We start from the raw sequence: 5,804 nt of genomic DNA on the forward strand, positions 1-5,804 counted from the left end.
TTGAAAGTTCACAGCTTGATGTTTCACATGTAGGGGACCTACAGTGCTGATGGACTCAACTGGTATCATGGATGAAGAAGAAAGATGAAAACACACAGAAGGGCAAATCCTAGGATTCTTTTTCTGGAATGTAGCGTATACATACAGATAAATCACTTCAATGGCAGCGGTGGGGGTTGGGGGGGACTGGATACATTTCAATGGGGGAAAGTACATCTGGGAGGATTCTAATTTCCAGCTTTCTCCACCTCTCTATTCCCAACCTAACCTTTCCACAGAGTAGAACAGCATTGCCTTGGCTGCTCAGGGAAACAGACATGGTAACAGTGGTGCCAACTGAAAACAATGCTGCTAAAATCTACCCCCGCTCCATGACACGTGGATTTGACATCTAGTGACTTTGTTCTGGCTTGTAACATACCCTCTTAGTCTTCAGGAAACCTTTGCTCAGGAACAGCCACATCACTCTTAATAGTATCTTGGACCTTGGATCCTGGGTCCTGGGTATCATTCAGATCTCACATGGCTGAACTATTACGTATTCAGATCTGTCTCAGACTTGCCATTCCACATCCATAAAGTGGCTCAATCTCCTCTTGACTCCCAACCAAGTGATGGTCTCAGTACTGTCCTCTCTGGCAGAGATGAAGGTTTGTGTTATGTTATATACCCAAACATGTGATATTGTATAAAGTATGAGTCATGCCTAAACTGGTTCATAAGTACCTACCAATGAAACCTCAAGAGAGAGGAGGCAAGGGTTAAGACATTAGAATGATAATACAGACAGACACTACTGAGTTTTCTCCTTTCTGTACTTCATTTGTTACTTTCTGAAACTTTGTTGAAAGAGAATATGAATTTTGTCAAATCCTTTCATAGGAAATATCTTACTTTTCATAAATCAAAGAAATTTAAAGTCAGAAGAAATCTTAAATCTCACATAGCTCACGTTTCCTTGGAGTTTGGGCATTCTATCCATGACATACCTAGTCCAACACAGATTGCCTCTAACTCTTGTCTAGATATGTCACATGTTGTCTAGATATGTCAGCTCTTGTCTAGATATGTCAACAGTTGGCTCCCTCCTATGAGGTAAGTGTAATTAGTATATGCCACTGCGTGCTACCCTTTAGGGACATTCTCAGATCATCTTCCAGGGAGGAGGTCTACCACCATAAATTCAGTCTAAAGATCCTGTTATACAGAGTGAAGTCAGTCAGAAAGAGAAAACAAATATTGTATATTAACCCATATATACAGAATCTAAAATGGTACTGATGAACCAGTACCAATGGTACTGATGAATATTTGCAGGGCACACACAGAGAACGGACTTGTAGACACAGCGGGGGAAGGAGAGGGTGGGACGAATTGCAAGCGCAGCACTGAAACATATGTATTACCTTAGGTAAAGCAGCTAGCTAGTGGGATGTTGCTGTATAACATAAGCTCAAAACATGCTCTGTAACAACCTAGAGGGGTGAGATGGCATGGGGCGGGTGGGAGGTTCAAGAGGCAGGGCACGTATGTATATTTATGGCTGATTCATGTTGTTGTGTGGCAGAAACCAATACAACATTGTAAAGCAATTATCCTCCAAGTATAAAAACAATAATAATTAAAAAAAAGACTTCACCTTCTAATACAAGGGGTATGGGTTTGACCCTTGATTGGGGTGCTAAGATCCCACATGCCTCACCACCAAAAAACAAAACATAAAACACAAGTAATATTGTAACTAATTCAATAAAGACTTTAAAAATGGTCCATGTTAAAAAAAAAAACAACAACAAAACAAGATGGGATGAAATCTAAGAATACATGAAAATGAGATATGACTTTGAGGAGATACGAGTTGATAATAATGGCTCTGGACAACATTTTACTGAGTATTACTATATATCAGGGGTCAAGACACATTGAAGTTCTTTATATTTATTACCCATTTATTTCTCACAACAATCTTATGAAGAATATTGTCCCCCCTCCTTCCCATGTGGAAACTGAGGCACAGAGTAACTAATCCAGTCATGCAACTAGTAAGTCAAACAGCTAGGGTTTGAGTCCAGTTCGTTTGGCTCTGGAGCCTGGGCCCTTAAGTGTGTGCCCATGTTAAGTTGCTTCAGTCACGTCCGATTCTTTGCAACCCTATGGACTGTAGTCTGCCAGGCTCCCCTGTCCATGGGGTTCTCCAGGCAAGAATATCAGTCCGTTGCCATGCCTTCCTCCAGGGGATCCTCCCGACCCAGGGATTGAACCCACGTCTCTCACGTCTCCTGCATTGACAGGCAGGTTCTTTACCCCTAGCACCACCTGGGAAACCTATAGTAGACTACCTCAATAACTAAGAATACCTAAATCATGTGCCAGGTGTTCTTTACTCACTTAATCCTCCTGTTAATGGTCTTATAAGGCATGTGCTATTACAGATCAGCTCAGTAAAGTGCCCAAGTTCACACAGTTAAGCGGGTACTAAAGTTGGAATTCAACTCCAGGTAGCCAGGCTCAAGGTCAGATACTCTTCTCTACTATTCTAAATCCCCTTGCTGCTATGCTCCATGATGATGACAGGGTCAAATACAGAACTTCGTTAAGTGCAGGGAAGGCAAAAGATAAGGTGGGCAAGAATAAGACAGGCTCAAGCTGGTGATAGTGTGGACGGCAATTTTTTATTTTGTTGGCCAGGATGCATGGCATGTAGAATCTTAGTTCCCCAGCCAGAGATCAAACCTGTGCTCCCTGCAGTGGAACCATGGTGTCTTAACCACTGGATTGCCAGGGAATTCCACCATGGAAGGAAATTAGATACCATGCTAACTGGTGTCCAGGACACTCAGAGGACTCCCAATCCCATTCCTTCTTGCTAAGGACCATAGAAAAGACAAGTTATTTTTAAACAGATGGAGCCTCAACAATCAGAGAGAAGGGCCTCCCTGCAGGGCATTCAGGAAGCTCTTCTGTGCTGAAAGGACAGTTATCTTTCCAATCTGGCAGAAGACAATCTCCAACCTTCACTGAAAAATGGGGAAATGGGGCCCTAATGTACTTTGCTACTTTTTGATTTCAGGAAGGGGGTGCCTGAATGTTTACTGTGAACATGTGGATTGGAGGTACTACTGGGGCAAGTAAAGAAAGGTCCATTTAAAATTCTACCCATTGCTGGTGATCATTTTGAAATGTATAGAAATATGGAAACACTATATTGTGCACCTGGAATTAACATGTTGTAGGTCATTATACTTAAAAAAAAAAAAGGATCTAAAATTAAATTCTATACACAGATTCACTTCCTGAACAGTTGGTTTTTTGGTTTTTTTGGTGAACTATGTAGAAGGTTTCCTAGTACATAAAGGTATTTTAAAAGCCTCAGAATAATGAATAGTAAGTTGTCCTGAATATCATGCAGTGCAATTAGTTCATTTCTCAGAAATCCATATAGACTTCTTAACAGAATGAAGTCCTTTGGATTTAGTTATTTGTTTGTTCACTCGGGGACATCACTAAGTTATCTAAAATAATATCTAAATCAATGTTTAGAAAATCATGTTTGTAGAAGAAATTTGCAAGTTTTTTTAAAAAAACAAGGAGATTCACTTACAAAGTAAGCAATTATTTAAAATATACAAAGCTTGTTAGTTGCAATCATTCAGAAAATATTTATTGAAAACCTACTGCTAGGTACTGTTTCAAGTTCTCAGTATACAGCAACAGCAGCAATGCAACAAAACTTTCAGCCCTGCCTTCAAGGAACTTACATTTTAGTGGGGAAGGAGGAAATAACCAAAAAAAGAAAAGAAAAGTAAAATATAGGACATTTTAGAGTGTGCTAAGCATTAAGGAGAAAAATAAAGCAGGGGAAGCAGTTAGGGTGGTATGTGCAATTTACATAGGATGACTAAGGAAGACATTAAAATTTCTTAAGGTTTAGGATTATGTAGTTTTCACCTTCACTGATAAGTATCTGATAATAGGTTTATATGCTACCAAAATAATGACGTTCAGTTCAGTTCAGTCCCTCAGTCGTGTCCGACTCTTTGCGACCCCATGAATCACAGCACGCCAGGCTTCCCTATCCATCACCAACTCCCGGAGTTTACCCAAACTCATGTCTATCGAGTCGGTGATGCTACCCAGCCATCTCATCCTCTGTCGTCCCCTTCTCCTTCTGCCCCCAATCCCTCCCAGCATCAGGGTCTTTTCCAATGAGTCCACTCTTTGCATGAAGTGGCCAAAGTATTGGAGTTTCAGCTTCAGCATCAGTCCTTCCAATGAACACCTAGGACTGATGTCCTTTAGGTTAAGTAGCAATAAAGTGTATCAGGTTTTAGCAGTCTAGGTAGCAACACTTTTTAATATTAAGTCCATTGTGAAATACCCCTAGTTTCAATTTCACTTTAATAATGAATATGTGTCTAGAAGAATGGCCCATAGCTAGCTAGTGGGAAGCTGCTGTATAGCACAGGGAGCTCAGCTTGGTGCTCTGTGATGACCTAGAGGGGTGAGATGGCGAGCTGCCGGGGAGGCTCAAAACAGAGGGGATATATACATATATATTGCTGCAGTCCATGGGGTCGAAAAGGGTCAGACACAACTGTGACTGAACAACAACAAACAGGTGATTCACATTGTTGTATAGCAGAAAGAAACACAACATTGTAAAGCAATCCTACTCCAATTAAAATACTTAAATAAACAATGTGAAAGTCGTTCGGTCCACTTCGACTCTTTCTGATCCCATGGATTGTAGCCCGCCAAGCTCCTCTGTCCATGGAATTCTCCAGGCAAGAATACTGGAGTTGATAGCCATTCCCTTCTTCAGGGGCTCTTCCTGACCCAAGGATCAACCCCAGGTCTCCCTCATCCCAGGCAGATTCTTTACCAGGGAAGCCACTTGGAGTCTTTTCTTTTTTTCTTCGAATTTAGTTTCCCAAGAAGTAGCAGGGCTGAGATTTTCTGTTGTCCAAAAAGACTTACAAGGCCACGTGCGCTCTTGAGAGCAGGGAATGTGTCTGCTTTTTATTTTTTTATTCCCCAGAGTCCATGACGGTATGAGGCACATTCCTTTCAAAGCAAGTTTGGTGCCTGGAAGCCAAAGAGTGAGTTCAGTTAATTACTAACTGCAAGTGTGGGTGCACGGGAGACCGTTAAGCAACTGGGCCTGCTCAGACACAACACATCCCCAGGAAATTCCAATTTCACAAGGGCAGATTTCTTAAGAAATCTCTTTACTTGGAACATAATGCTTTCTTCCGTTTTTCCAATGTCGAGATAGCACCAATTCATGAAACTTGGTCCAGTCTGCTCTACAGGCAGGGTCTGATATCGACAGACAGCTGCACTGGGCCAAGGAGGCCAAGTTCGTCCTCTGCCACTAGGGGAGCCCCTGTAAGCGGAAAGACTGATGACCGCCAGTCTCTGCTCTGTTTCTCCTACCCCCTCGCTCCCCTCCCAAGTTACTCGATCCAAGCGTCGCCTCTCGCCTGCCCGTCCGCCCATCCCCGAGTCTGAGGACTTCTGCCTACCGCATCCTTCCAAGAGGCGATCACCCAGCCGCCCGACCTCCAGCGTGGCCTTCCTCCTCCGCCACCCGGCAAAACGTGCCTCGCCCCGCCCCTCCGGACGCGCCCTTATTGGCTCCCGCGGGCGAGGGCGCCCGCTGATTGGTCCGAGGGCGCGGTGACGCTGCTCTTACCTATCCGGCCTGGTACCCGTGGGGACGCCCGCCGGGGTCGCGCGTGGGGTCCAGGACCTCACTTGCGGACTAAGGCGGCGCAGCTTTGCAGGTCTTGGTTCACACCCAG

General features: G+C 43.5%; 1 long non-coding RNA gene across 1 annotated transcript; it reads right to left on the bottom strand.

The window, feature by feature from the left end:
- Positions 1-4,277: 4,277 nt before the first annotated feature.
- On the bottom strand, positions 4,278-5,632 carry LOC102397289. The gene is made up of 2 exons (XR_327169.3): positions 5,526-5,632; positions 4,278-5,085 (listed from the first exon to the last, which is right to left on the bottom strand). It is a non-coding gene; the product is annotated as an uncharacterized LOC102397289 (long non-coding RNA).
- Between the last annotated feature and the right edge of the window lie 172 nt (positions 5,633-5,804).

Source organism: Bubalus bubalis, chromosome 5 (assembly GCF_019923935.1).
Source record: "Bubalus bubalis isolate 160015118507 breed Murrah chromosome 5, NDDB_SH_1, whole genome shotgun sequence".
Lineage (NCBI taxonomy): Eukaryota > Metazoa > Chordata > Mammalia > Artiodactyla > Bovidae > Bubalus > Bubalus bubalis.